Source organism: Cibotium barometz, chromosome 38, assembly GCF_041138505.1.
Source record: "Cibotium barometz isolate CiBa-2024 chromosome 38, ASM4113850v1, whole genome shotgun sequence".
Taxonomy (NCBI): Eukaryota; Viridiplantae; Streptophyta; class Polypodiopsida; order Cyatheales; family Cibotiaceae; genus Cibotium; species Cibotium barometz.
The window spans coordinates 5,403,501-5,430,223 of record NC_141083.1 but is presented as its reverse complement, the minus strand read 5'-3'; the positions used below and the strand labels follow the sequence as shown (position 1 = coordinate 5,430,223).

The 26,723-nt window shown below is 41.1% G+C and overlaps 1 pseudogene across 1 annotated transcript; it reads right to left on the bottom strand.

Moving 5' to 3' along the window:
* Positions 1-18,258: 18,258 nt before the first annotated feature.
* LOC147616275 (pentatricopeptide repeat-containing protein At3g26782, mitochondrial pseudogene) lies at positions 18,259-22,433 on the bottom strand (annotated as a pseudogene). The gene is made up of 2 exons (XR_015262462.1): positions 19,003-22,433; positions 18,259-18,938 (listed from the first exon to the last, which is right to left on the bottom strand). The product of XR_015262462.1 is annotated as a pentatricopeptide repeat-containing protein At3g26782, mitochondrial pseudogene (transcript).
* Between the last annotated feature and the right edge of the window lie 4,290 nt (positions 22,434-26,723).

Below are 26,723 nucleotides of genomic sequence, written 5' to 3'. Positions count from 1 at the left end.
TAGTTTGGGTCACAGATTGGCCTGTGTGGTCCAGGCCAATCGAAAACAAGAAATCATAACGATTGATTTCAAACTCTTGAGATTGTTGAGCCTAACTTTTCAATTGATTGTTTGTCTTATCCCATGGGTATTGCCACCAAAACAAACAAATTTTCCAGTGTGTATGTATCCCGATTTGAGCTTACTTCTTGCAACATGCAAGGAACCTGTTTCAAAGCACTTCCAATCCGATCCTCCCGCATTAACAAAAGCTTCAATGGTGGTTTGCAACCTTAACCATTGACGAGACGTCTGTGTCGAAACATAGTTGCTTCGGATAGCTGGGTAGGAGGAAACGTTTCTTTTTTTATTTTCAAGGTTAAAAATGGTTTTCAACGTGACTGTTGCTGCCCTGTCGTTTGGGAGTCCTCCTCGACATGCGCATTGCTTCGTGTTGATCCTACATATGGCACCTCCTAGTTATATTGTTTAATAATAATAATACTACATACTACATACTACAAGGCGGGCGGATAAGCAACCCCAAAATGTACCTTGTTTTGAAAGGTAAGGTTTCTTTTGAAAAATCAACCCCCCTTGAAAGGGTCTTATATTATAGCCGTCAAAATTGTACCTTTCTTTTTGAAAGGGTAATATTTATTTTGAAAAATCAACCCCCTTCTAGCCTCCAAAATTCAGGCATGGTGAGGAGATACTCTTTTGCAAATGGGTATTTACAAATTTCCCCCAAAATCAACTCCTTTGCAATCAAGACTCGTGTTAGTGGAGCATAAATTGGATAGATTTTAGGGAGTTGGGGTTATTCCGAGTTCTGGCCTACTCATTATTATTATGCCTCACGATAAGGATTAGCTATGGACTATGGAAAAACCTATTATGGTGAAATTCGGATCCACAAAATGGAGGTGCAACTTTTATATAAAGAGCCACACTAGGAGAGTAGTTCCTGAGTGAAGTTCCATTTTGTGCACTTAAAGGAGAAAGGCATTGACCCATGTTAAAGCTTGCTGCCAAGATTTTACAATGCTCTTCTTCCTTGGAAAAGAAAATTGGCGGGTGGGGTGGGGATGAAGAATCACCCATATAAGGATCAAGATATATGAAGTAGACACACAGAATCGAATATGTAGAGCGCCCCAAAACATAAGAGCTACTTCTAGCAATGTCTCTGCCTCTTTCAAGCACGAGGTAAAGATGCAAAAGGGAGAACCATCAAGGAAGTTCAGTAAGGAAGGAAATTGGGAGTGCACATAACGAATTCTCAATCTACCACACTAATTACCCCTCCCCCCCCCCCCCCCCCCCCCCCAACACACACACCTATCTACCTACAAAATCCAGGTTGGCCTTACCTGTAAGGTCCCCCTCTTTACGACTTTCGTCTTGTTTCAAGTCGCATCAACATTCGCAGACACCCATGGACACTACGTATATAGATTGAATCTATATATTCTCCTCAAGAAGTATGGTTGCTATGATCAAGAACACTACAAATTGTCTCCAAAAGTAAGAGCGTACTAGATAGAACGAAAGGTGACGAACATTAGTTTGAGGGTGTTATTTCGAAAGCAATGACGAGAGAATGCACGTGAAATAGAAAACGATGAATATGAGAAGAAATTTTGTGTAGTGTATATAAAAGGAGTTAATGTGCAAGGGGAATAGCCTTTACTTATCGGAAGGGAAGATTCAAGGCTAAATGATGCCTTATGAGAGAAGAAATGATATTAGGCTAATCGTTTACAAATCTTCTAAAAGAATCATTCTTTCTTAGTAAAACTTTATAAAAATATATAAATTTTCAGTCAAAATCTCTTAAGTCGAGATCCGTATGCATACTCCAAGAGTAGGTTAAAGAATTTATACCCTTAAAACCATATTCAAGCTTGCCTATGTGTAAGCTTGGTGTTAAGCACTTTAAATCCTTGATAGCACATGAAAATGGAATCTAATGAAGCAATCATAATGCTTTCAGTGGTGTTCAAGTGTTCAAAAAATATGATCTCACTTCTTTAAATAGTTCTTGTGCTCTATCTATCTTAATAGGAATGCCACCAGCAATGTCTCAGACCTTGCTTTGGCTATCATATATTACAAGAAGTACAAACCCTTCATATACTATTATGAAAATGCTTAATCTTTCTACCAATCAAAAATATGGCAAAGAAAATCTAAAAAACTTGTGCATGGCAATAAATTTACACTTTTGTTATGAATACTAAAAGGAGAAAAATCTCTTAAGAAGGCCTACCTTATTGTGAAAATGCACATGTAAGAGAGGTTTTTTGTTTGTTTGTTTGTTTTTTTTGGGGGGCTGCCGGGGGGGGGAGGAACAAGAGAGCCTAGATAAGCCATGAATAGGGTCTATATCTTCTTATATAATTTTTATTTTCAAGATGGAAATTTGGAATTCCCACTATAGCCTTCTTTTTCAAGGTAGGTCAAAAAAGGCATGAAGCATTATCAACCATTGAATTTAAATATGCATATTTGTCGTCTCTAGGGCTTGAATATTAGTTCAACATATCTTTGGAACAACCAAAAGCATCAAAAAAGAAAACCAATGATTTCTTTTCTTTTCTTTTTTTAAAAGATTGTAATTATATTAGCAAAAAAAAGAGAAGACAAAATCAAACCCTAAGGTCTAGTTTGGGAGTACATCAAAAGCTTTTTTGAAGAAGCTTAACTCCAAATTAAGCTAGAACATTCCTTATTTTTGTAAGGTTGAAGAGTTCTACTTCTTCATCGGCCACTAAGCCATCCTGAAATTTCCTTTCATACTGAATTTTCCTAATTTTCTCTTGGAATTCCTCTTTAGCCTTGGTTATCTACAGAGTCTCTTCTGTTGCAATTTTTTGTATACTGCGCTTCACACGCCTTCAAGCTAGCTCTATGCAACATCTTCATTTGCCCATGCAGTTCAGATCTTAGTCTGTCCATCAAATTAATCTGTGCATTCTTAAACAAACAGGTATTCCTATTAATCCAAATAGCCCATAGATATTCAGCACATGAATGACATTCCAGAGAACAGCAAAGCATTTGATTTGTTGTCCAAGAAGAGGATTTCTTGCCATGTCAGGTTCCAGCTCTGTACATGGCTTACACAGGTTCAGAAAGTTAAACACTTCTATGTTATGGGAACAACCTAAAAATAGATGCTCAATTGTTTTCGGTGCATTACGACATCTTGGGCATATTCCATTTCTGTAACCAAAGCATTGGGCTCTTGAGTTAGTCCAAAGGGCTTTGTGAGCAACTAGCTATAGCATGCAAGATTTTTTTGACGAAATGAAGGGTGACCACATATTTTTGAATTTGAATCCCCATTGTTTCCTGTCCTCCCAAAGGGTGCTCCATCTTTTATTCAGCTTGCAATGCAGAGGTGGGCCTCTAGGAGGAAGAGGCGGACTTGGCAAGAGGTTGCATTTGGACTGTCATGCAAAAGCTTTGTGGGTAAAGGGACCCCTGAGTTGGATCTGAGCCTTTCTATCATTGCATTCTACTTTGAATTAGGAGAGTGTCTTCTTGTGATAATCTGAAGAGAGTTTTTATCTCTTATTCTATAAGCCACCTGCATTTAGATATGTTCCAAATATCTTCCTAGATTTGAATGCCTTTTTGTGAAGCTTAAAGGCATGTTTGTATTGTTTTGCAAAAATATCATCAGATAACGCTGAGGAGAACGAGATGGAATCAACGTGTAAAATATGGGCATGTTTCCTTGTGCTTATGTGTAGTACGATTTTTGGTTTGCATATGTTCCATGCTTGCCATACAGATTTAACCAGTGTGCGGTTTGATGGTAATTGGGTTAAAAAAGAGTGTCATCATAGGCAGTTTTTTCCACCTAGGGAACTCTGCAAGACTAAATTGGTCCAAATTACAGCGCAATAGAATTGCCCAATCGTGGCATAGTAAGGCTTTGAACAATCCATTTGGCTGCCATGCGGTCAGCAATGTCTGTGATCTTTGGAAGACCCAAACCCCCCTGATTTCTTAGTTGTGTGCATACATTCCAAGCAACTTTAGGGAATTTGGCTTCTTTTACATTTTCAAACCATAGAAAATTTTTGCATAGTTTCTCCAGTTGCTTCAAGTCTGAGTTAGAGGGTCACCAACATGACAAGAAGTATATGGCAATGGGGAATAAAATGTGTTTTAGGACAACCGTTATGCCAGCCAAATTGTGTTGCTTGTAGTAGAGTTGAGAAGGAGAACGGAAATCCTAGGATGGATATGTCGTACATTCACAAATTCGCTACCGTTCCTTCCAAGAAGCTCTAAATCCGAAAACCAATAATTTCATTCCATCTCGTATTTTTAACATTGTAATTTGTTAAAAAGTGTGGTCTCACCTTATTGTTCTTATGACATTCGGCATAGTTTGGATCATTTGAATTGATTTAGTGGTAGACATAGAAATGACACTAAAAAGGAAACCATAATATTATCATTTATTTTTTATTAATCCAAAAGGATGGAATTTGAGGTATAGCCCTTGAAATATGTATGTATGAGATGGCTTTTTAATTGGGTAGTATCTAAGGTTGGATTTTGGATTTGTGGCACTAGCATGAAATATATTTTCACGTGTAAGAATACTTACACGCATCGAGATGAGCCATGTTGTAGAAGGTGATACCAAATGTATGGAAATTTGTGGGCTTGAAGTATACTTGAGCTCTAAGGATGGTATCTCCAAGAAAGATTGAGCTCTAAGGATAGTATCTCCAATAACGATTGAAGCTACATACATAACGGTTTCAACGAGAAATTTATAAGATAGCGCAAATTTTCAAGAGAAGAGGGTCCTTGTTTTCATGGACTTACAACTATGTTCACATACATAAAGGGTTTTCAATTACAAGAGTGAAAATATGTATAAGTTTTATCCACAACTATATAAAAAAGGTTTTCAATTAAAAGAGTGAATGTGTGTGTGTGTGCGTGCGTGTGTACATGCGTGCGTGCGTGCGTACGTGTGTGTGTGTGTGTGTGTGTGTGTGTGTGTGTGTGTGTGTGTGTGTGTGTGTGTTTTATCCACAAAAAGGTAGTTTTATTGCCTTCAATTTTATTAAAGGAATGCATTTAAGATGCAATATTTCACAAATAAGGAGTTTTTCAAACACCACTTGACATATAGGGACTTTCAAGTAGTATGTACAATTGTGCATACCACTTGCACAATAGTGCATGAGCTTCTAGTTTACAATACTTAAGTGGCAATTTTTGGAAACACAAATACAAATCAATAAAAATTAGTGAGTGGATGATATTAATTATGCTCATAAGAATATTTTTTTATATATTCAATTCTCTTTTATCTGATATTTTTATTGAGCTTCTTTTATTGCACGTCTTAAGTATACCCTTATACAAAGGCTCAAGTCTTTACATATTTTCTTTTGAATTTCTCGCAACTATTCTCAATTTTATTGACCTTATGATATGTGAATGCAATAAATTTTCTTTTGAATTTCTTGAACAATTGTTCTCAATTTTGTTATGGAACTTATGATAAGTGAATGCGATAATTTTTTATATATTCTATAAAATAGTACAATGTGCTTGGGTTGAGAAAGATGTTGGACATTTAGCCAATCAAAAGGGAAGGAGATAGGCTCCTCATAAACCAGCCCCAGTGCAAATCCAAAGAATGGAAGAGTTGTGTTACTATTGTGACTTGGATAACATGGGCCCCTCTATTATTGACGTCCTAGGATATAAGTAGTACCCAAAGGAGTGCATAGAACTTACAAAAGATTAGTGACTAGGTGTAATTCATGATACACCATTTTCATCAACAACGACCATTTTTTTCGTGGCCCCAACTCAAAATTGAGGGGTTGTGTTTAAATCTTGTCTATTTATGAGTGCCAAGTTATAATGGTTATAATTTTATATAAGGTTGAATAACCTCAACCTTATATAAAATTACCCTTTCAAAATCATTTCAATTTATTTAAAGAGTGGATTTCTTGGATGGCTCTTTTTCGTGGAAGGGGGTGTTAAATGGCTCTACAACTAAAGATTTTTTATGAGTTCTTTAAATGTGATTCCATAGGAGTTTTTTATTTAACATGAAAAAAATCATATGGATTTAAAATCTTGAAAGTTACCTCCAAGATGCAGTAATGAAACAGTTAAAAACCTTACTTTAAAAAAACAGTTAAACTGGGCATGAAATTGCAGGCCTATGAGAGAGAGAGAGAGAGAGAGATACCCCTTGCTTTTCTCGTACCTATAAAGCCAGCATGGAGAGAGAGAGAGAGAGAGAGAGAGCGTGCGCGCGCGCCACGCATGCATTACAAGGCCAAGATGATTTAGAGGGGGGGAACAAATGTCATTAAAAACTTGACTTTGCCAAACTCTTTCTTCATCGGTTAGTTGCTACTAGACTTATGAAAAATGATTGTTTTCATCCACACTTAAGGAAGTATGTATTGTAGCCGAAGACATATACTTTTTCCTAAGACTTCTAAGCTGCAACGCAAGGCACCGCTCTAAACACTGTTTTGTGACAACTATGCATATTTGGTAAAATGGTAAATTTTTATAGATTTTATAGCAAAAAGAAGTGCACAAAACCTTTGGAAAGATTTTAAAAGTACTTATGGAACACGTGTTCTTTCTTCTTCTTCTTCTTCTTCTTCTTCTTCTTCTTCTTTGGAAACTCAACATTCTTCTTCTTCTTTTGAAAACTCAACATAATGCATGTTTATTTATTCTCTATTCAACCAAGTAAATGCGCCTAAGTGGCCCACTCCCTCAACAGCACACGTGGCCAGCCTCTGGTGCTCCAGCTTTCGATTTCCCTTACCTTGGCCGCCCCCACCTACAAAAGCAAGTCAACAATTCCAAGCGATCGAACGCTGGTGTAAATGAAAGGGCAACTATACACGGAAAATCTTATCAATCATGAAATCTAAAAATACACATAAGCATGCCAGATAAAACAAGATGACAAATCTACTCAATACACCACACTAGGGGCCAGAAGATGGGTTGACCCCCCCTATGGTTAGACTACCAAAAAGGAGTTTGCTTCCAATACAACTTCACGGGTGCCCAAGGATTCTCCACTGGCTAGCACCTATCGTTTCCAGTACAATATGAAAACAAAACAAAAACACAAGCATAATTTGTTGATGATCCTCAGTACAAGAGAGCATAAAGTATTTGTAGGACAACTATGGACAGCCCATAGCACTTCCACATTAGCGCGTGACAACTCTGCATCTTCATCTTCCTCCTATCTGGCTCATAAAACTAGTCGACCAGCCTTATAGAGCTGTTAGCAACAGTCGACCAGCTCTTAGAAGCTACAGAAGGGGTCGACTGGCAGCAGCACACATGCCAGGAGGACTTCGATCAACAAAAGATGGCTCTCCCTCAAATCGGCCAGCTTTCTCCTCCCTTTTGTGCCCTGACCAACAGCTTTTTAAGAGCTAAAGAGGCAGCCAGCAGTACAAGAAAGGCTCCTAGGAGTAGTCGGCCAACTTCTACCATACACCTGGATGGTTTCCGTCGATGGGGATGGTGAAGCAGCAAGAAAGGCTCCCACGAGTAGTGGACCAACTTCTACCATACACCTGGATGGTTTTCATCGCGACGATGGATGGCGAGAAAAGGCTGCCCACAGCTGCAAAACTAGTCAACCAGCTCCCATGCACCCAGAAAAGCAGGCGCATCCTCCAAATCCGAGTTTTCTGCCAGTAATAAGGGATCCCCGCTCGCCGGAAGGAGCTCAAACGTGTGCTTTTTGGGTCCAGAAAGGGGGCGTCTACTAGAACTGGGTAGTCCGATGCCCACCTTATGGCTGCCACATGTATTAAATAAGTCCCGTCCAGTGTGTACAACTTATAAGTTGTCCGGCCACTTATAAGTGTGTGAACTTGCACCCATATTTATTAGTATGTGAAAACGTAAAGTTGCAAATTGGGTTTTTGGGGACACTTACCACCTGCAAAATGTATGTAGACCACCTGTCAGTCCCAAATAGGTGCGCACATACACGTCCCCACAGGGTGCCCATGCGTCTCCGGCCCCATGGACAACGCAGGCAGAAATCTCAGGCATTGTCTAGGCAAACAAGACAAGTCATCCAAAGGTAAAATCAAAGTCATGCACACACATGTGCAGCTAGACTGGAAGAAACACCCATCCGCTCGGTTGTATCCAATAAAATGTCCAGGGCTCATGATCCTTTCGGAACCTTTCCAAAACATAAATACAAAAGATCTCCAAGATAGCTAGTCCCAGCAGGGAATTACATCATGTCAGGCTCCATGAGCCATACATGTACACCATGTCAGGCCGCCCCACAAGCCACACGTACTATCATATCATGCCACACCAGCCATACATGTACTATCATGTCAGGCTCCATATGCCACAAAGACACACCAGGCTACACCAACCATACATATATGTCATGGCGAGCGGTGGGTCTCCCATAAGGCCGTAGCAAACTGGTTCCATAGGAGGTGGTCCCACATAAGGCCATAGCAAACTGACATGAACGGCATTGTGTATTTTCCAGTGATCGGGGGCAATACCAATTTATAAGCCACTTCATTTATCTTTTGCAAGATTGAATGGCCCGTAATACGTGTTTGAAAGTTTGGGAAACCGACCTTCTTTATCTGGCTTGCTTCCGAAGATGTGCTTTCTCAAACTTAAGTAATGCCCAATCACTTTCCTTGAAAACAACCTCTCGCCTGTGTTTGTCAGCTGCCTTTTTTTGCTTAGCTTGAGATCTTTCTATGGCTGTCCGAACGTGTGCAAATGTAGTATCCAAATCCTGGACATACTCATATGCTGCAAAGATTTCGTCTTTTGTTTGTAAGATAGGTGGAAGCACCACCTTGCCATAGACTATCTCAAACGGAACCTTATTTGTTGAAGAATACACCGTGTTATTGTATGCAAACACAACCAATGGCAAATACTTTTTCCAATTTCACTTCTGCTCCGATACATAACACTTGAGCAAGTCAAGTACAGCTGAATTTGCAATTTCACACTGACCATCTGTTTGGGGATGGTAGGCAGATGAAAAACTCAGCTTTGTGCCCATGTTATCAAACAATGCCCACCAAAATAAACTGGTAGTCCGAGGATCTCTATCTCCCACAATAGACTTGAGCATGCCATGATGTTTGAAAATCGAGCCAAAAATAACTTTTGGCCATGTGTTATGGCTTGATTGTTTTCCTCACAAGAATAAAATGTGCCTGTTTGCTATCTTCACACGGCAACCTTGTAGGCTATCTCGTGAAGGGAACTCCGATGATGTTGTGAGAGGGCATACAGCCCGCACTAGTGATGTGAGAGGGCATGTAGCCCGCACCAATGATGTGAGGGTATGCAGCCCGAGCAAGTGATGTAAGTGGGCATGCAGCCCGAGCAAGTGTTTTGACGGGGCTTGCAGCCCATGCAACAAATACGAGGGGGCATGCAACCCGAGGAGATGATGTACAATGACATGCAGCTCGAGGGGATGATGAGGGGTTTTCAGTCCATTTGAGAGATGCAGAAGATCTTCATGCATTGTCGGTGGTGTCTCCACCTTCTAGATATGTTCCTGCTCCTAGAGTTCCATCCTCCAGAGTGGAAGGTGTTACATGGGAAATCAGCCCTAGATCTGGGCATTGTCGCCATCGTAGACATGACGAGGAGGATGATGTATTAGAGCATCGGGATGCTCATCATAGCAAGAAGACCAAAGAGTTCAAGTCGGGGAACAAGGACATCAAATTCAAGAGCTATAATGGAAAGTTGGATACTACCAAGGCACTTTCATAAGGCAATTTGAAAGTCTTTTGCACACTGAGGAATTTATCGAGAAATCTATGCTCAGGCATGTGGGTATGCATCTTAAAGAGACTGCAATTGATTGGTGGATGGCAAAGCTTTTGGACAGAACGACTGCTCATACATGGAGTGCTTTCAAAGAGCAATTCTATGATCAATTCCTTCCTCCTCATTTCGAAAAGGATGTACATAAGGAATGGGATTGGCTAACACAGGATGAAGGTGAATCCGTTTCCTCTTATGTCTCAAAGTTTTGGCGGATTCTTCTCAAGGTTGCACCTTTCATGATGATTAGTGAGGACGAGAAGAAAAGAAAGTTTGAGTCAAGGCTACAAAGAATCATTCAGAAGAGCCTTGCCGTGTATCCCCACAACACCTTACAGGAGCTCATATACTCGGCCACTATTTCTGAGGAGTTGCATGGTAAGGGAGCTTCAAAAAGACAATTCAGCTCATACAAGGGAAAATTCAAAGCTAGAAATGAGTAGAAAAAGGGTGGACAACCACCTAAGTTTATGCCTAATGAGTCCAAGGATACAAAAGGGGACTCAAAAAAGAAGTCGGGGGGTAAAAAGGATGATCCTAAGCTGTCTAGACATCATATTTTTTATTGCATGAGAGAGGGGAAGTGCTTCACATGTGGGAGCAAAGATCACATGAAAGCTCAATGTCCCTAGAATCTCAAAAAGAGCATGATGCCAAACCGAGTGTGAATGTTATATTCGATGTTCAAGGTAACACTGCACATGAACCAAAGAGCAGGATCTTATGCAAAGCTTGGGGCAAGTTAAAGGACCAAACAACTTTATTTCTTTTTGATAATGCCTCAACAGATAACTTCATATCCATACAGATGGCTGCTGCTCTTGGGTTAAAGCCCGAGGAATTGGGCATGGACTTTCATGCAGATGCTGCCTTTGAGGGCAAGGAAGTTAAGGTCACTCCCATCATTGGGAAGCTTCGCATATAGATACAGGGATATTTGGATCATGAAGACTTCCTCGTGGCACCACTTATGGGATGTGATGTGATACTTGGGATGCCTTGGCATTATTGTTTGGATCCCAAGATTTTGCACAAAGAAAAGAAAGTTATGTTTACTCATAGGGGTAGAGAAGTTTGTATTGATGCAGATACTACTAGGAGTACTATAGCCGTTGTAAGCCATATATCTATTTCAAAGGCAATAAAGAAATTAGCTTATTCTTACTTGGTATTTGTACGTGATAATATTGAGCATGATGCTGTAACTCTCGTAGATCAAGATAAGATTGATTTCTTAAGTGAATATGTTGATTATTTTGCTGATTCACTACCAGGACAGTTATCCCTAGAGAGGCTAGAGGATTATTGTATTGACATAATCCCTGGGAGCTCTCCTCCTAACCGACGTCCTTATAGGGTGAGTGTTGCCCAACAGGAGGAAATCATGACTCAAGTGAATGATTTGCTTGAGAAGGGGTTGATAAGGCCAAGTTCTTCACCTTAATGTTCTCAAGTTTTACTTGTGCATAAAAAAGGATGGGACATACAAAAGGTGTGTTGATTTTATAGGACCCTTAATAAGATTACTATCAAGAATAGGTTTTCGATTTCTCGAATCGATGATATTCTTGTAAACTTGAGGGAGCTTCTTGTTTTAGTTGCATTAATCTTAAGAGTGGTTACCATCATATTTGATTGGTACCTCAAGATGTACACAAAACGGCTTTTCGAACATCATTTGGACTATATGAGTATTTGGTTGTGCCATTTGGACTTACAAATTCTCTCGCCATTTTCAATAGAATGATGGACATAATTTTTAGACCTCACCGCAAGTTTACAGGAACTTTCTTTGATGATATTATCATTTTTTCAAAGAGTGAGGCTAAGCATAAATAGCATCTTGCCAAGAGCTAAGGAAACAAACTTTTCATCAATGGGAAGAAGAGTGAATTCTTCTTGTCAGAAATTCACTATTTAGAGCATATTGTCTCCAAAGATGGAGTACGCATGGATCCCGCAAACATCAAGGATTGGCTAGAATTGTAGAATGTGCATCAAGTTAGGAGCTTTATTGGTTTATGCTCTTATTATCGTTGATTTATTCGACACTTTGCTTTCTTACCTTCGCTGTTACATGATCTAATGAAGAAGAAAGTAGCATTTCATTGGTCAGAACCCAAAAAGATAACTTTTCGGAAGTTGAAGGATGCCATCATATCAGGGCCAGTTCTTATTATTCCAGATTTGCATAGACCTTTTGTGGTCAAGTGTGATGCATGTGGAAATTGTTTGGGGGTTGTTTTGAACCAAGAGGAACATGCAATGGCTTTTGAAAGTCGTTGCCTATAACATGCAAAATTGTATTTGCAGGTTTATGAGAAAGAGTTGGCCGTTATTCACGTCCTTCAAACATGAAAGAATTATCTTTTGGGGGCTAAATTTATGGTAAAAACAAATCACCAGAGCTTACAGCACTTTCTTACACAACCTAAACTCTCGGAAAAGCATCGAAGGTGGGCAAACTTCTTGTCCATGTTACATTTTCAGATTTTGCATACCCCGGGCAAAAAGAATTTAGTGGCGGATGCTTTGTCATGCAGGCCTCAAGTGCATGCTGTAACTACCACCTATCATTAGGACTTGTCAGGGATGCGAGATATGTATGCTTTTAGACATATTTTCAGCTTATTTGGGCTGATTTGAATAATGGTACTGCTGCCCCATCTTATTCGATTAGAGATGGGTTTTTGATGATGCAGAACCGTATTTGTGTAGTGCGTGAATTACGCCAAAAGGTTATGGAAGAGTGTCATGCTCCACCATATGTTGGTTATCGTGGTATTCTGGCTACTACACAGGCTTTGAAAAGATGTTTCTTTTGGCCAGTTCTACGCATGGATATTGAAGCTTATGTGCGAGAGTGCATAGTGTGTCAGAAAGTCAAGTTTGACAGACACAAGACACCTGGTTTGCTTCAGCCCTTACCCATTCCGTAGGAACCATGGGAAAGCATTGCTATGGATTTCATTATGGATTTGCCGAAATTGACACATGGAAATGATGCTATATGGACTATCATAGATTATCACTTGCCCTCATCATCGGAAACAACATCGCCCACGGCTTTTTAAATAAGCAATAGCCAACTCTCGAGGTTTGTCAATTCCCATCTATTGGACAATTGCGTCAAAATTAACCACATCAACCTTGACATGAGACTTTGATTCAATGACTCTTTGTACATCAGGATCTCTTTGCAAAGCACGGAGCTCTTCAAGCTCATTCATCTCAAGGCATCAATATCATGTCGATCCTTAGCCTGGCAGACAACAGTGGATCGTTATCTACCAAAGCCCCAACATGATCCTTGTCTCTATCCTCTTCCCGCATGCGGCAAGTAATGTATCTACCAAATTTTCAGAAAGAAAAGAATTTCTATGCCTCAGAATTGTCTCTACCAGTTCCCCAAGTATGACCGAATAGACTGCAACGATGCAACAATGCCCCTATACAAACAGGAGGGCCACGAAGTCTTTCCACACGCTCACTGCCGCTTAAACCAAAAGTAGCCTCTTTCGGGGCGCAACAGTAAGACGAGGGCTACCTTAGAATCCCAACCTTCTCACGTATAATGACTCCTTAAGCCATGCTCTGATACCAATGTAAACGGAGAAGGACAAATGTACACACCGAAATACACATAAGCATGCCAGATAAAACAAGATGACAAATCTGCTCAGTACACCACACTAGGGACCAAAAGATGGGCAACCCCCCCCCCCCCTTTATGGTTAGATTACCAAAAAGGAGTCTGCTTCCAAATACAACTTCACGGGTGCCCAAGGATTCTCCACTAGCTAGCACGTCTCTTCCAGTACAATATGAAAACAAAACAAAAACACGAGCAAAATTTGTTGATGATCTTGAGTACATGAGAGCATTCCCAACATAAAGCATATGTAGGACAACCATGGACAGCCCATAGCACTCCCACATCAGCTCGGGACAACTATGCATCTTCATCTTCCTCCTTTCTGGCTCATAGAACTAGTCGACCAGCCTTATAGGGCTATTAGCAACAGTCGACCAGCTCTCAAAAGCCATAGAAGGGGTCGACTGGCAGCAGCACACATTCTAGGAGGACTCCGATCAGCAAAAGATGACTCTCCCTCAAATCAGCCAGCTTTCTCCTCTCTTTTGTACCCTGACCAGCAGCTTTCTAAGAGCTGTAAACATGCAAAGCAGCAAGAAAGGCTCCCAGGAGTAGTTGATCAACTTCTACCATACACCTAGATGGTTTCCGTCACGATGGATGGTGAGAAAAGGCTATCCACAGTTGCAAAACTGGTTGACCAGCTCCCATGCACCCAAAAAAGCAAGCACATCCTCCAAATCTGAGTTTTATGCCAATAATAAGGACTCCCCACCAAAAATAGCTCATACGTGTGCTTTTTTAGTCCAGAAAGGAAGCGCCTACTAGAAGTGGGTATAAATGAAGTCCCCGGTGCCCACCTTATGGCTGCCACATGTATTAAATAAGTCACGTCTAGTGTGTACAACTTATAAGTTGTCCAGCCACTTATAAGTGTGTGTGAACCTGCACTCATATTTATTAGTATATAAAAACATAAAGCTGTAAATTGGGTTTTTGGGAACACTTACTGAAAGAGTGCACAGAGCGGAAGCAAAAGAGCACTAGAGTGTGTTGAATAGAGAGTGCAAGAGAGAGAGATATGGAGCAACTATGCTGAATATACTGAAGCAATACAATCCCAAGCAAGAGACACAAGTAGTCTCATAAGTGAGGGAGCAAAAGATAGACTAGGAAAGATACTAGACTGAGAGGCTAGCCCACCTATTTATAGGTGGGGAGTGCTGGCCGACTGGAGCTACTAAATCTGGCCGACTGGAGGACTGAACTAGCCGACTGGGAAAAAACTATACGAGCTGGGAAAAATCCCAAAAAAAAATATGTAAAATAGAGGTGGCCAGCCCACAATCAAGGGCCATGCAAAAGGGACCAAAAGGACACCAGAAATGTGCAGAAATTGGGGATGAATGTGCTAACACCCCCTCTCAGTAGTACCAGATGTTGAACATACTCCGAGAAGCCGAAGAAGTCGTCCTCTGTCAAAGACAAAGGAATGCAACAACAACAAATACCAGGAAAGCTCCACAAGCATTCTCCATAGCAACTCAGCTACAAAAGCAACAGAACAAGCTTACAGGTACACTGCTCCTCTAGAAGAAAATAACCATGTAGGCTACGTCGTGCTGCTCCAAATATCGATGCCAAACCCAAATGTAAACACAGTGCCACAGAAATCCCTAGAAGCATGTAGCTCCAAAAAGATAATACCCTCAAAAGAAAGAGTCCATCTGCTCCAACTATGTACCAAGAGTAGCCAAATGTTGTACAATAGCACCCTCCTCGAAGGTCGGCATCGCGAGATGTAAGAACTCAATTGCCCCCTCTAAAAATTGATGTCGGGACTCCACAAGCCCAACCAAATCCAAATCCCAATCCTTTACGCCTTGGAAGTACCACTGTGCCCCCCCCCCCCCCCCCCCCCCCCCAGGCACGGTCACGAACACACCTGACCACAATCCAAAATCCTCACACAAAGTAAGGGAAAGAGGAACATTCACAATAGTGGTAACTGAAGTAGTAGTAGCCTCCTCAATAGCATCACATAGCGTAGAAGCAGGCTCCTCCATAGAAGGCAAAGGAACCAGCAACACATCATGGTCATTGTCGAAGAAAGTGTCGGAGGCGAAGCAATAGGAGACAAATCCCCCTCATAAGCTGTGAGCAAGGATAGCCCACTGTCTTCCTTAAAAACATTACCAAAGATGTCATCCTGGCAAGGAGAAGTATGCACAAAAACTGAAGGCAAGGCAACAGGAGAAACAAACTCCTCAGATGCAGTGAGCAAAACTAGCCCACTATCCTTCGCTGCAGGAACATCTCCAAAAGAAGTATCCACAAGATCACTAGTTGCATAGCACCCAGAAGTAGAAACCATCTGCCGATCACTGGCATCACCATACAAGTCACAAAGCAACTGCCACACATAGAAAGTAGAAGCATCATCAAGAGCATAGATGAAGTGTCGAAGCACTGAATCCTAACAATTCAAGAGGAGAAAGCCATAGATCTGTCGGTCAGTCTTCCTCCACCAACACACATCCTCCGTAGAGGCAAGGTCAGGCAAGCACCGATTCTTGTATGAGAGAAACTCCATCAAACCATACTCCCTGAGAATAGAAGTAACCTGCAACTTCCATGACTGAAAGTTACCACCATCCAACTTATCTGCCTCATCTAGGAAATAACAAGAAAGTGATACGGGAGCCAAATCTGAAGCTATCATCATTGATCCAACCAATAGAACCAAACCTCATAAGATAAAAAACTGTCCAAATCAAAAAACGCTGATGTAGGTCCTTTCCTCCCACCAAAACGCAGCCCTATGAGGCTGGACATCACCCGAAAATCCTCCTATAGCAAAAAACGCAAAAGCTTTCAACTGTACCTCCAACCTTGAGGCCACCAAAAGAGGGAAGCAAAAAATGCAGATTTGATATAGAGAGAAAAGGCAGCCACACAGGGCTTGGGAATATGCTGTAAGCGGGTGCAAGAGGGAAAGGCATCAACTAGGACTGTAGCTTTGGCTCTCCTATTTTAAAAAAACGCACAATCTCAGAAGAAGAAGTGTCCACCACAAGCATCAAGGGTGCCACCAAAGCCCGAATCACCACAATACCCCCTCTGCAAAAGGGAATGTCCACCGGAGAGAAAAACGTAGCCAAAGAGGGGCTGCTATCCTGAAAAAATAGGCTGCCTAGATCCAAACTCCAAGTAGAAGTGAAACGCTGATGAAAAAGTTACCTTCTGGCTGCAAGCGATGAAGCCAAACTAAAGGAGAACAACCAGCAGAAGCTGTCCAGAAAACGCAGCAACCAGAGGACTGCAAATCTGAGAAAAAACACAGAGGTTAAGGGACTGTAAATAGGACTAAATCTAGGGTAGCAGATGGAATCGCTGAACCGGGAGTGATGATACCATGAAAGAGTGCACAGAGCGAAAGCAAAAGAGCACTAGAGTGTGCTGAATAGAGAGTGCGAGAGAGAGAGAGAGAGAGAGAGAGAGAGAGAGAGAGAGATGAAGCAACTATGCTAAATATACTGAAGCAATACAGTCCCAAGCAAGAGACACAAGCAGTCTCATAAGTGAGGGAGCAAAAGATAGACTAGGAAAGATACTAGACAGAGAGGCCAGCCCACCTATTTATAGGTGGGGAGTGCTGGCCGACTAAGGACTGAACTAGCCGACTAGAAAAAAACCACACGGGCTGGAAAAAATCCCAAAAAAATATGTAAAATAGAGGTGGCCAGTCCACAATCAAGAGCCATGCAAAAGAGATCAAAAGGACACCAAAAATGGGCAAAAACTGGGGATGAATGTGCTAACACTTACCACTTGCAAAACACATGTAGACCACCTGTGCACATACACGTCCACAGGGTGCCCATGCATTCCCGGCCCCATGGACAACGCAGGCAGAAATCTCAGGCATTGTCCAAGCAAATAAGACAAATCATCCAAAGGTAAAATCAAAGTCATGCACACACGAGTGCAACTAGACTGGAAGAAACACCCATCTGCTCAATTGTATCCGATAAAATGTCCAGGGCTCATGATCCTTCCGGAACCTTCCTAGAACATAAATACAAAAGATCTCCAGGATAGCTAGTCCCAAGGAATTACATCATGTCAATCTCCATGAGCCATACATGTACACCATGTCAAGCCCCACAAGCCACAAATGTACTATTATGTCAGGCTATACCAGCCATACATGTATTGTCATGTCAAGCTCCATATGCCAAACAGACACACCATGTCAGGCTACACCAACCATACATGTATGTCATGTCAGGCTCCACATGCCACACATGAACAGTAGAAAAATAGAAGCTGTAAGGAATTTTGTGACAACTGGTTCCACAGAGAGCGACGCTCGTTCGTGGATAGAAGGCCTATCGTGTGCCATACGAGAGAAAGAGGGAGAGGGAGGGAGAGCAGCAGAAGCTTTTTGTTCGCGAAACAGACTGTCAGGGAAACAAAATGTAGATGATTCTGAAAGAAGCAAACGCAGATCAGCCATCGAGGACAGGCTTGCAAAACGCAGGAAGAACCCTCCCCCTCAGCCCTCTCAAACCACACACACACACACACACACACATCCCTCATCACCCAAGACAACGGTCTTCAGGTTGAGAAATGAAATGAAATGTTATATTAAGAGAGAGAGAGAGAAGAAGAAGAAGAAGAAGAAGACTAGTATTCCTTTCCCGTCTTGTACAAGAGAGGGAGAGATGGCGCCAAACATTTCTGTACAACGATATGATGATAAAAATGAAACACTGTAAAAAGCCTTTGCATAGGAGGGGAAAAAAACTCAATACGATAATCAATCAATGTCATGAAAACATAATAGTGCCCTGTTTTTTCACAATGATGGATCTCATTGTTAGGTTGCAATTCTTGGTACCTGAGAATTTGCCGGTTTTATCAACACGTATAGAAGCTATCCACTTGTTGCATCACACTGTGATCAGCATATGTGCGAACACCAAGAACAGGAACTCAAGGAAATGAGTGTTGAAAAAAATACTCAACGGCAAACCATCCATGCGTGTCATGCCATCATCACCCAAGAGTAGGTGTAAGTTCATACATAAAGTTAGTACACAATTCCTTATCGTAGATAAACCATTGAACTGAGTTTGTATCACTTTGCCAAAGGCGAAGAGCAGATTCAGCCACAATGAAGGCTACAACTAACAAGAGAACACACATGGACAATAGCTGGTCACGCAAATTGCACCATTTTGGATAGAAAGTATTGATAAAAACCAGCTGGCCACAACTTGGACGAAGACTTCAAAAGAACTCCACAGGTCCACTAATCCAGCAGAAAGATTTACCAGTAATAAGTTCAGGTTATTTCCCAGACTCAACAAAAATCTTGATTCCATGAGAATCTCCTGCCTTATTTCTTGGAGAATTGCTTGCTTGAGCCAATTCCAGTTTGCTGATCCTCCAGGTGCTCATTAAGCTCTTTCTGCACAGCAGCGTAAAATTAGCACATACTTATAATAAAAGAAAAAATATGACGACAGTGTTACCTTGATGTGGATCTCATTGGATTTCATGTTCCCTGGCCAAAAGGAGATCCTTCAAGGTAAAGCATCTCATTCCTTGGCCATAAGGAGATCCTCGAAGGTCGGGCATTTTTCAGATTTCACTATCCCTGGCAGCAACGAGATCCTCCGTGGTGAGTGCTCCTCTCTTTCATCACTGTCCAAAAAAAACCCCACCCATCAAAAGATACCACACTTGATTGGCCCTGATGAGATGTTTCTTTGCTGTCATGTGGACAATTCGTTTGTCATAAACCATTCCAGCAGTGTAGAACTTAGTGTAGAGCTAATCTCAACCTTGGTTTGAATATTCAACTGAAAGGACATGGGATTGTGGCCATTCCTTGTAGACAGCTTCTAAACCATACATACTCGTCACTGGCCAAAAATATCCTCAGTATCTCCATCAATGAAGCCACGAAAACAACTGTTTCCTTGCTTCTCATACTCAATGATGCTGCAATGGTGTTCAAGCACTTAGTAAGCCTTTAGACAACTACCACCTTGAAAGGTTGAATTCAGCCTGAACACCAAAGGGTTATGTCATTGTGGAAATTGGCGTAGTATCTAAAGGATAAGCCATTCTTAAGACACCCTTCTTGGCTAAGAAACCTCTGGCCATCAATTATCAGATTGCCTGCCTACCTTTTGCACGTATATGCCATGGCTTCTAATCCCCTTCCTCATCAAAAAGCCAAGGTCGCATGTTAGAAGTGTTGTGAGAAGATAGAATCCATCAAGCTAAGTTTCTCTCACTTCTCCAGAGCTCAGCTAAAATCACCTATAGCAAACTGAGGCACCAGCACTTCATTCAATGATGAACAGGAATCACAAGGACAAGCCCTCACCAATGGTCTCCGCAAGAACATAACCCTTGTTTGAATGAGTGAAATTGACTAGAATCCTTCACATAAAGATCCCGGCCCACAACTTCAGATATATATTTAGCAGCAATATGGCAGTCAGAGCACATTCGAAGATTTTTGGTGATATGAAGAGGGGTACCACAAGACGTGCTAATTAACCCAAATGCAATTGCCAGCTTCTCACTATGATGGCAGAGCAAGCTTTCATTTAGCTCCTCCTCAACATCATACAGCATTAGCTTTGTATTAAACACATACCCTCTCTCTTTTATATGCTCAATCAAGATCGCCAGCTCTCTATAAATTTCCTGCATCTTTGGATGTATTTTGTCACCCACCAAGAAGCGATGTACCCTATTATCTACTTCAATCAAGCTGCATCCTACCTGTCTTTCTATGCCTCTCTGTGCCATCATTTGTTTAATCTTTTGTATATCATCATGTCTTCCATCTAGAGCATAAATGTTCAACAGCAAAATATAAGGTGCAGCATTACGTCCCTCTAAGTGAACAACATTTTCTGCTGCTCGTTTAGCTCGTTCAACATCACCGTGCATTCGACAAGCACCAAGCAAAGCAGTCCAGATGCATGCATCAGCTTTGAACGGCATTTTGCTGATAAAGTCCTCTGCTTCAATTAAAAGCCCAGCCCGTCCAAAAAGGTCAATCATGCTTGCATAATGCTCATATCCTGGTTCTATGCCATGTTCGTTGCTCATAGAGACGAAGTAGGAGCAACCCTCATCTACTAGTCCGGCATGACTGCATGCAGAAAGAAGGCTCAAAAATGTAGTCTCATTCGGTTTCACACCTTCTTGCTGCATTTTCTTGTAGAAGTTGAGGGCTGTAATGCCATGCCCTTGTTGAGCATAAGCAGTGATCAGTGCTGTCCAGGTTATCACATTACGTTTATGCATACTGTCAAATGTAGACTGAGCCAGATGCAGAGCTGCACACTTACCATACATGTTGACAAGTGCATTTCCCACAACAACATCCAACTCCAACCCATAATCAATTGTGCTGTTATGGATAATCTTACCCTCATCTAAAGCTCCCACACAAGCACATGCACTAAGCGTGCTGATGAAAGTGACCTTATCTGGCTTTACTCCCTCCTGCTTCATTTGTCTGAAAACTTCAAGTGCCTCGTTGCCAAGTCCTTGCTGAGAATATGCTGCAATTATCGCATTCCAGGATACAACATTGTGTTGAGAAATGTTATTAAATGAGGCATGTGCATCCTTCAGAAGACTGCACTTACCATACATGTTGACAAGGGGCGTCCCTATCAGAACATCAGACTCAAATCCTTTATACGTAACCAATGCATGGATCTCCTTGCCCTCGGCTAGGGCTTCAAGGCTTGCACAAGCAGATAGAGCACTGATAAAAGTGACCTTATCAGGCTTCATACCTTCCTCCTGCATTTGATAAAAGAGTTCCAAAGCTTCCCTGTTGCACCCTTGCCTGGAACATTCAGTAATCATGGCTGTCCAAGACACTACAGTGCGCTGCTCAATTTTGTCAAACATTATGCGGGCATTCTCCAGGTCCCCACACTTCCCGTACATGGTCACAAGGGCATTTCCCACAACCACATCTGACTCAAGTAATTCATCAACAATGCATTCATGGATTGCTTTACCATCTACGAGATTTTCAAGGCTGATGCATGCACCCAAAGTGTTGATAAATGTGATCCTGTTTGGTTTCACCCCTTCCTCCCGCATTTGCAGGAAGAGTCTGAGGGCATCTTGGACGAGCCCTTTCTGGGTGTATGCTCCTATCATGGAGTTCCAAGCAGCCACATCAAGCTCAAGAATTTTATCGAACGCAATTCTTGCTTGATCTACAGCTCCACATTTTCCATACATATCCACAAGGGCGGTAGCTGTCATAAGGTTGGACTCATAGCCACTATTGACGACACGGGCATGGATTTTTTCACCCTCGATCAGAGAAGCCATGCTGGCACAGGCTTTGAGGGTGGTAAGGTAGGTGACTCTATCTGGCACGAGGCAATCCGACTTCATTTGTCCAAGGAGTTGAAGGGCTTCGACTCCCTTGTCTTCTTGAGCATATGCACCCATCATGGTATTCCAAGATATCAGATCACGCTGGTGCAACTTGCTGAAAAGTGATGTGGCGTTGTTGATGTCCCCACATTTGACATACATGCGGATGAGGAGATTGGCTAGCAGGGTGTGTTGTTCCAGGCCAATGCTGATCATGTGGGCATGGACTCGCCTGCCTTCGGGAAGAAGCAGGCGGCCGCGCAGCAGAGAGCCGATGCCCTCCTCATCCAGCCGATCGATGCGCAATTCTCTCTGCCCACCTACTTCTCTCAAGTAGATTCGTCTTCCCGGCAAACTTATACATTCCAACCGCTGCTCTTGCGTTGCGCTCTGTGTGTGTTCTTGCCTATGAAGGCTCCCGACCGTCGTCGATGTGTTGCCATCATGAACCGCGGGAGCCCCAATCCTGATGCTCATAGTCTTACTCTTTCATGTGCAAAGCACTTTTTACTCTCTTCTTCTATATAAAAATATGTTAACAATATGAGAGAAAGAGAGAGAGAGAGAGGGGGGGTTATTAACCCCTGTAGAATGCAACACGAGAGGGGGGGGGTTATTAACCCCTGTAGAATGCAACACGAGGGCATATATGACCAACGGACTAACGGTGGGACTTGAACCTCGGGTTATTAACCCCTGTAGAATGCAACACGAGGGCATATATGACCAACGGACTAACGGTGGGACTTGAACCTCGGGTGGATCATGGCCTTTATAAGGGCCCTTGCCCTATCCAATCTGCCCCACTTGTTAGTGCGAGGGTTCTCTTTTATTACACACACACACACACACAATATGGGAGAGAGAGGTATTAACGTCAATAGAATGCAACACGAAGGCATAATGGGAGAGAGAGAGAGAGAGAGAGAGAGAGAGAGAGAGCGAGAGGAATTTCTAGAGTTCCCTTAAACGAGCCATATTAAGAAGGATAGTCTACTCAAAAGAGAGGCTTCGCACATACCCTTTGAAAAAAGGAATAAGCTAGACGAATACCAAACCCAATCATACCAAAAAGATATTCCTTTTTTTGGAACATAATTCTATCCCATCAAAAGATCTAGAGTAACTCTTCACTATTAAGAAACCCCCACCTCTCCTCTTCCCACGCAAAAGATGAATGCTCCCAAGAAATGTGGTACCCCAGCTCGTCAGCCACCAGCAGAGATTCAATGGTATATCCCTTAGGAGTCTGCTCCTCCATGAACTCTTTCTTGGTCCAGATCTTCACATCAAGTCTATTCAGGATTCTCTATCAGGGTTGCTTCTCCTTCAGATACCATCTTTGTGTCTTAGGTCCAAATTTTGGTAAGCCTTCCTTCATATCTTTCCCTGCATATCCCTGCCACATACCACTAATTGATTAGGTTAGCCTAGTATGTACAATCATCTTATCAACATGGCGTAGTGGGGGATACAATATCTATAACCTTCTTACTCAAACCTTCTTACTCAAGGGAATAACCAATTCATATATGTTTTTTTAACCTTGGGATCTAACTTACTTCTCACCCCATCTTGTACATGTACCCAAACACTTTCACGTGTGCCAAAAAACTAGTTTTTTCTATCAATAAACTTTTGTTCAAGCTTCATGTTATGATCTACAGTGGGCATTTTGATCATGATGTAAATTGGATTTGCTACTCCTGCAGCCTAACAATAATGAGGCATCGCTTGCTCATTCATCAATGCGTAGGTTGCTTCTGTAATATGCACATTTTTCCTTTCTATAACCCATTTTGTTACAAGGGTATATCGACATGTGAATTACCTCTTTATCCCATGCTCTCTCACTAAATTCATTGGATAAATATTTTTCCCCATTTTCTAACCTTGGCATTGTACATGCCTTCGTCTTTCTCTGCCATAGCCTTGAAGCTTTGAAACTGAGTAAACACTTCACTTTTCTCTTTCATGAAATACACCCACACTTTCCTAGTGTGGTCATTAATAAAGATACATAATAATGGCATCCTAGTGTGGTCATCAATAAAGATACATAAAAATGGCATTCTTTGATTGATATCGTCTTTGTTGGCTCATCCTATCCCAGACCGTAAAGCCTACACTAACTCTACAAATGTGTTGTCATTCATCTTATTCACATAATATATATACCAACAATAATGCACACACTTATATATCAATTCTACAACATCTGACCTCTACCTTAAGCCCTTTTGGAAAACCAACCAGATTCTAGAAGTCCACATATCCCAAAAGCAAGTGTACCTGACTAAGTTGAGCACTACGTCAATTTTCCCTTCTGATTGTCTTAGTCTCCCCATCAGCCCCAATCCCCCCAAGACCCCTTTACCCTTATGCTAGAGAATACCCACTTATCAATTTTTCTCCACAACCCCCTGATTTGTTATGGGAATATATTTTAAGCCCTCTTAAAAATATTATTCTACCCTCTTAGATAATTCGGGGACGCTTGGATTATCTTTGCGTCATGCCAAATTATGTTAATATCATGGGTGATACCATTATAAATATTAATACGTTTGGTGGATATTGACGTATGCTTGGGGTCTCCAATGTCTGTTTTAGTTGGTTTGTATGTAGGGGTGATTCTCGGGTTACTTACGCCTAGCAAACATGTATGTGATGATGGTTTGTATGCTTATGGAATATTTATTTCACCAATTTATTGTTGGTTATTTTATAGGTGAAGAGGATTCCAAGGATTGAGGAGAAGTCGCACCAATTTATTACTTAGTACACCATTTTTGTAAACAAGCTTTGTATATCCATGTGCTAGCTTGTGCACATTTTGATTTATTTTGTAAAAGCCATAGTTTATCAAGCATAGACTTGATCTTTAATATTTGGTAAAGCATGATATGCTTCAAACCCATGCCTCAATTTGTGGGCACTCTATTTTTGAAGATAAGAGAGTGTCGTGCATAAGAAAGCACCCTTTTTGTATTTTTGGAGACTATGGCCTAAATTGGAATAAAGTATCTCGTAAATACTCATGTGTGGGGGAAAATAGGCCATACACACATGAGGGGGCAATGATTGCACCCAATCTTGGAGCCAAATCTTTGTGAGCTAAGTATTTTCATTTGTTTTTGAATATTTTTTTATCATGTTCATGTGATGTTTGATGAATTATTGAATTTAAATCAATTTCTTGCAATTTATTTGATTTCTATCTCCCTAGAAATTTAGATCGTGTAACACTGGTATGAGAGCTAGACACCTGGGGAGAAGGGGATAAAATTGAGTGGTAAAAGGCTAAATTCAAAGGTTTTTGAAGGATTGCCTCTATTAACCAAAGGGACCAAAGGGTAAAAATGAATTAACAAAAGGGTAAAAACCAAAGGTTAAGAGGAGGGTGGTAAACCATTTTCAGAAAACCATAAAACCACTCTAAAATTAAAAAGTGGTTTTGCTAAATTCTTGACCTCTTTCTGATCCGTCTCTATAGATGAATTCTAAAATTGAGAGCAAATCCGGCTTAGCTTTTAGGTTGCTAAACCACTGAGGAAGGAAGAAACCTATAATGGACGGTGTGTGAATCATTTATGGGAGTTTATGCACTTGGAAAAATTTCAGAAAAGGGGATTTGGATAATTAGAAATTTTTCTTTCCTTCCTTCCCTTTCCAACCCACGGTGACCGGTTATTACCTCCAAGGGAAAGAACATTTTTCTTAAAAGCTTTGTAAGCTTTTACTAATAAAGCTTACATTAAATAAAAGCTTTGTTAAGCTTTTAAAATTAAAGCTGCGCTGATTACTTCCACAAAAGCTTTGTAAGCTTTAATCGATAAAGCTTACGTTGGAAAAAAACTTTATTTAGCTTAGTGTAATAAAGCTGCGCTAATCATTTTGATTAAAAGCTTTGTTAAGCTTTGATAAGCTTTATGTAACAAGCTTTATATGTGTGTGTGTGTGTGTGTGTGTGTGTGTGTGTGTGTGTGTGTATACACACCTTATCCCATAACCATCTACCTCTCTCTGTTTTTTAGTGCATTTTTGTGACCAAAAATTCAAAGAAAGAAACTTCATAATTTCTCTTATCGAAGAGAGAAAACCCATAGTTTCTTTAAAGCGAGTTTTTGCTAAAAGGTTATAAAAATCCTATCCTCACCCCTTCAAAAGAAAAACTTTTTGAGAAAATTCATCACTCCCCACCACAAAAGGCAATAATTCAAAAAGAAAGGTAGCAATTGCTGATTTACCCATTCCGCCCACAGTTCAAGAACAAATCTTAGTACTTCAAGAACAAATTGCTAATGAACGAGAACTCCGACGCAAATTAGAGCGTCAAGTCAAGCATACCAAACACAAATGCGATGCTTCTAATTCTTTCGACTCAGATGAGGAGGAAAGTGATCAAGTTAGACGCACTGTCAAAGCTACATTGCGTGCTCAAAATTCTAAGAAAGACTCACGAATCAGTCAAAAGGCATTCACTTTCCAAAATTATGATGGCAAGAAAGATGCATGAGTTTTCATTGCTTGGATTAGCCAACTAGATGACTATTTCTTTGGTAAGAAGTTATCCGAAAAGGATAAAATTAAATGTGCTTGTAATCATTTAATTGAAAGTGCAGCTTTATGATGGAACATGATTAAGCAAGGTAAACATCGACCTTCAACATGGAAGGAGTTTCAGAAACTCTTAAAGAAACATTTTCTACCATCACAGTACAAAGCTAAAGCACATCAACGATGGGACACTCTACGCCAGATTAATAAAGAGAATGTCCAAGCTTATATAGACAAGTTTTGGGATATTCTTTTACAGGTT